We start from the raw sequence: 6,010 nt of genomic DNA on the forward strand, positions 1-6,010 counted from the left end.
TATTGAAAGTAGCAGTGAATAATGGATGAAATCTATATAATCAATTGGTTATCGTGAATGACCAAAATATATAATCACTCGTGCCAAGAACGCATAAAGATTAATATAAACTCGTGCGCGGAACAAGTTCCGCACACTCGTTAAATGTAGGCGTTCTTCGGCACTGGTATTTTGGTTATTCACTCTTTCCAATTAATTATCCTATTATTATTCATTGGATAATGTATCTTGTATATATGATTTCACTGCTCAACTGGTTCAATCGTTTCATTATAAATATCTCCTTTTTTTATCTGTCCGCCTGCGGTGAACATCAACATGTGAGTGTGTTAAAGGGTACACCGATAAGGCTTATCAGACTCACTCCCCCAAATTAGGATCCAATTAGTCCTCTCGAAACCCTATAGTTGCAGAAAGTTTCTTGAATGATAAACGTTTCGAATGTTTTTAAAAAAATGAAACATTATTAATATAAGAATAGAATCACATAACTTAATTATGAAACATATTAAGAACACGTTAACAAAATCCTGACACAAATTCATGTATGATAACTGATAATCTGTGGTGAAATATCGTTATTGTGTGAATATACTATAGGCCTAAGGATGGGACAGTTGGTAGTCTTGGAAGAACAGTTTCCAAATTAAGCAATTATCCAGCTATGAATCATTCAAAATGTGATTCATGGGTAAAAAGCCTACAATTTTATTTTTGATATTTTTTTTTCAATCGCCATCGTAAACAGAAACTAACACTCAGTTTTTCATATAGCTCGTGTTCTTAAGAGATAAAAATTATATAGAATGCATGATTTTAAAATTCAGGGAGATTTCATGGTAAATGACACTCGAATTCAGTAGAATCTATTAGATTTTCAATGTTGATTATCTCCAAAAAAACAGACATATTTAAATGAATAACAACATATTTCATACTTTAGACCCATAAAACAACTAAATTACAAAATTAAAGATATATAGCATTTTTGGGGGTCACAACACATGATAGTGTAAACATTAAAAGATGGATGAAAGTATTTCCAATGTTATAAGTTATGCCTTACAAAAATTGTCCTATCCAGTTATCAGAGATTATCAGAGAAAAATAGTTGAAAGTTATGTGTCCGAAAAAGATATTTTTTCTGTGCACCTACTGGAAGTGGATAATCCTTAGTGTTTGAGATTGCACCATTTGTCTTTCAAAACGTTAAAAACATTGAGAAATGTACTGTTATTCAGGTGTCTTCTTTGTCATCTTTGATGAAAAGTCAGACTGATGGACTTTCAAAACGAAGTATCAAAGCTGTGTATTTAAAAGATGTTTCTAATGCATCTGATTTTGAGGACAATTTCATGTCTCTTTCCTTGAGTGCAGTAAACCATGGAGAAGTCAGTATAATTTTTGGAAGTCCTGAGTCGATCCTTGCTGGATCTTTCAACGAAACATTTAATTCAAGCTCTTTTCGTGGATGAAGCTCACTGCATAAAGAAAAGTAAGCCGATTTCCATACAAATAAATGAAAACCAAGTTTAACTGATTTGACAGGATTTGAAACAAAGATTCTATTATAACAATGTCGAACTATATCCAAAACTATCCCAAGATTACATACATATACAAATGTACTTGTACAACACAAGTAAAAAAAATGGTTAAACATGGTATAAAAAACACAATGTTATGAGTAATTCTACATGTACATGTATATAGCTGAGGGGTACAGATGACTATCAGGTACATGTATATGTCGTTTTTTGTTGCAAATGAACATGTAAATATACATGTAAAGAAGCACGTACATGTGTTACTAACACACATCACTGTATGTCTAGGTATTTAATTTACATTTATATGTAGTAAACACAAACACACCAGGTGGAAGTAATAACTCCAACAAAACAGTATCTTAGACTCTTAAAATATCATCACATCTTGTACTTCTATTAATACTTTATGGAATGTTTTTAATTGTAGTGGAAAACCCGATTTAAAGGCAAAGGAAGCATTTAGGCCATATTATGGAAGACTAGCTGAGTTACGGTCTCTTGTTGGTCACAATATACCAGTGATAACAGATACTGCAACAGCTTCTGAGGAAACGAAGCGTGACATTATAAAAGATTTTAGTATGGAAAATTGTGAAGAAGTAATGTTAAATCCAAATAAATCTAATATAACATATTGGGTTCTAAAAGTAATAAACGATGATGTGAATCAAGATTTTGGCTGGTTATATTATTAAGCAAAAGAAAAAAAAAAAAAAAAAAAAAAAAAAACAGGGAACACCAAGAATGCTGATTTTCTTTCGCCGAATAAAATTTATAGCCGAATTTTTCGAACTCTTGGAAACATCACTTGGTAAGGACGCATATGTTGACTATAAAGAAGGTGGACTAAATGATGATCGGAACAGACTGTTTAAAATGTTTCATATGAAAACAGATGAAGTTGTAAAACAAACCATTTATACATCATACCAAGACCCTAAAGGTAACATAAGAGTTGTTTTATGCTCTACTTCCTTCAGCATGGGACTAGACGTCAAAGATGTAAATACTGTTATTCATTATGGCCCGGCCAACGAAATAGATGACTATATACAGGAGACTGGATGCGCTGGAGGAGACCATACTTCATTATCCAATTCAGTTTTATTAAGTTATAAAAGATGTTTAGTAAGTAAAAACATATCAAGTTCAATGAAAGAGTATACATGGGGGTCAGAGGGTCGTAGAAAACTCCTTTTGAATAAACTTGGATTTACCATGGAACAAATTTAATGTCTTATTTATGTTGTTATGTTTGCAGACAACACTGTAAGTGTTTATGTTCCTGCAAAAACAATTGTTTATGTACGGTAAGAGGTGAAACACTGGTGCAAAGTATTGTGGAGAGTATTGTAGAATATGAATCTGGAGATAATCTTACATCAGACACATCTAGTGATAGTGATGATAAACTGTTAAAAAGAAAACCAGTTGTAGTTTATTATTCTGATAATGATTTTTAGTAGATACTTAATAAATATGAAATATATCATGTATCAAATACATGTACTAGTTTTCGATTTTAAAAAAAGTAATAGAAAAAGCTTGGATTCAAACTTTATTAATGCCCCAATTTAAAAGTTCATGATACAAGCGGACAAAAGATCAAAACAACATTTCAAAACACTTAGGGCAGAAAAAGTAATAATTTTGTTTCCAGTTATAAGCAAGACGAAAACACGGTAGGTCGTGAGGGGATTTTTTGTTTTTTTTTTTTTAAACATTTTACATTAAGTTAATAGGAAAACTATCTAGACTTTAATGATTCTCACTTGGCCGATTTAAATGGTAAATTAAGAATAATTTCGGGTAGAATTGCTTTCTTCCATACTTTTCTAGAGAAGAATAAATCCAGTTTTGAATATATGCCATGTCAAGGGTTCCTAACAGGTCATGGTTAATTTTTCGGAAAGCAGTATGAAATCGCCTAGGTATTTCTTCAAACGAATTTTCTCTTTGAAACTGTTCCACAAAAACATTGATGTCATTTTCAAAATTTGCTGCTGTATGGTGTCCTGTTGGTATGGATACACTACATGATTTGTCAAACTGCTTTGTGATGGAATGAAATTTTAAAGCACTTCTGCTCATTCTGTTGACAGTTTTCTCTGTAAAACACCCCTGTAACTGTAGGCTTGGTCTTTGAATACCTTATTGCAATGTTCAATGTCTAAGTCATTTGGATGATTAGAATCTAACTTGCCTTTATGGTTGACTGTTCTATTTCAAATGAGACAATGGACTTGGCGATGAGTTAGAAGTATCTTACTCCGGGCAATTGTTGCTAATATTCCAAAGGCATATTTTGTACACGCACATGACTTATAGTACTAGAAAAGAAACTTATTAATTCTCATTATTCTTGCATCATCTCCCATATTATTTGCGGTGTTAGTCTCAGCAAACCAATGGTTAGACACAGTCGCGTATAGTTAAAAAACACCATCTTTACTTATGGGAGTCGCTGTACTAATGGCACTGTCGGTGATTTCAGAGTACAGTGGGTCCAAATGGTTGTGATTTTGAGCTTCATGTCGCCTTAATACAGCAACTTGTTTATATTGCTTTTGGCAGTAGCGACATGCTAAATTTAGGCTTTGGGGTCCATAATTTGGTAAGACAGACAACTCGTGTACACAATAGTCCCTGAGAAATGACCTTGACAGTGTCAATATATCATTTTTCATCTTTTCACTATGACATAATTCACCTTAATACATGTTTTCCTTCGGATTTTCATTTACATTTTTTATGCCAAATATTTTCATTGCCCCAACTATAATGTACGCAATGGTTGTCTTCACAATTAGATCGGAACTTGCATAAACATTATCACCATGGTCTTCAGTAACATTCATAGCATTAATCACATTTCAAGCAGCATAGAGTGTTCCAATATCTCTAAATGAATTTGTAGAGTATAATAACTGCCAAATGATCTGAAATGAATATACAGTTGTTCAAGATTGGCCATTTAATGCATCAAATGTTTTAAATGAAACAAATGCATCTACTTAAAATAAAGTGCAGAGGGAAAAAAAGCTTCATGTAACCAAGTTTCAACAATTGACAAATGCCTTGTTTATTATAAAATGATAAGTCGAAATGATTATATCCTGCGGAAAAGGAATACAAAACAAAATTGACACTTTATTCATTCGATTAAAATGAATGGCATTTTACTGTCAAATGACATGCAAGATGATGTCATGCATGTAGATGAAAATGCTACAAAGGATGCCGTTTGATACTATGCACCAACGTAAAGATCCTTAAAAAGAATAGTGAAACAAAGAAAGGGTATAAATTATCAGATGAAAAACAATGAAACATTAACCTTTTTGCCATCAAAAAATATGCTTACCCCATTCCAAAGTTCAAATGGGTATCATTACCATGAACTTCAGTGGATCACAAATTTCTAGAAATATGCACGATTGCCAAGGTGGTGATATATATATCACAATGTACTTTTCATATCTTACATTTAAAAGCTCCCCTTGGTTATGGAATTCTTCCATTTTCGTACTGAATCCTTCTAAACGTCTGCTTGGTGTGCGGCCATTTCTTTTTGATGAATGGGCTTGTTTATCCCTTTCAAAGGTCAGATAGTCACCACCACTCAAACATGTGCATGGCGTTTTGTTCCAATCCTCAGTCTCATCATGACCTGGTACAAATTTATTAGTACTCCAACATTTATCTACAAATACAAGTATCATAACATTATAATGTGTGAATTTCTGAAAAAAATCAACTCTTTTAAGAATCTCTGTAGACAGTAAGCTACAGGTATCTACCAAACAACTGCATATATGTGATGGGTAGTTTTTATATATCAAAAGTATTATGTGATGCTATTGCAATCAATAACTGTTAGCCATTTGTCACGAATTGTTCTTAAAGTTGGTCAAAAAGGACTAAAATGTGCAATAAAGCTTAAAATAAAATAAAAGTAAGGTGAAATAAATATATAATTTGTTAATTAAAGTTACATAATTAAGTTAAGTTATATAATTGGTACATGTACACGAACCCTTTTGCTCTTTTGTTTCATCTCACTTAAGTAGTCATGCTTTATGAAATTAGGTAGACATGCTTCAAAAACACTTAGGGAGGGTATATATATCTAGTCCAGATTTTTGCAACCAACCAGGAACGCAAAGTCCCTTTCTAGCTTCTTTCTATCAGATATGCTTGGCATAAGTCCAGACAATGGTGTTGTTGTTATATCTGCCTTATGTTTTTCATTTTGCAGATGATTTCCAGTCTCTGTTCAAATAAGCACATAGTTGATACAATATGGTGGTCTTTGTTTTGGTTTGTAAATATTACGCACGATCGGACAAGGTGCACTGGTAGGGTATGCGTTCTAAGATAAAATGTTACTACTGGATCAGCTTCAAGCAAATTGATAGAATCTTTAATTGAGTTAATTTCGCTGACTAAATAATTTCGCT

General features: G+C 32.6%; 2 pseudogenes across 2 annotated transcripts; one reads left to right on the forward strand and one right to left on the reverse strand.

Moving 5' to 3' along the window:
* Nucleotides 1-1,026: 1,026 nt before the first annotated feature.
* LOC148599592 (uncharacterized) lies at nucleotides 1,027-3,030 on the forward strand (annotated as a pseudogene). Its single transcript, XR_015917867.1, has 2 exons — nucleotides 1,027-1,499; nucleotides 1,978-3,030. The product of XR_015917867.1 is annotated as an uncharacterized LOC148599592 (transcript).
* Nucleotides 3,031-3,090: 60 nt separating this feature from the next.
* On the reverse strand, nucleotides 3,091-5,252 carry LOC148599593 (uncharacterized; annotated as a pseudogene). The gene is made up of 2 exons (XR_015917866.1): nucleotides 5,036-5,252; nucleotides 3,091-4,489 (listed from the first exon to the last, which is right to left on the reverse strand). The product of XR_015917866.1 is annotated as an uncharacterized LOC148599593 (transcript).
* Between the last annotated feature and the right edge of the window lie 758 nt (nucleotides 5,253-6,010).

This window comes from Perna viridis, chromosome 13, assembly GCF_037379345.1.
Source record: "Perna viridis isolate PV_CMFRI_1.1 ecotype Kerala chromosome 13, ASM3737934v1, whole genome shotgun sequence".
NCBI classification, from domain to species: Eukaryota; Metazoa; Mollusca; class Bivalvia; order Mytilida; family Mytilidae; genus Perna; species Perna viridis.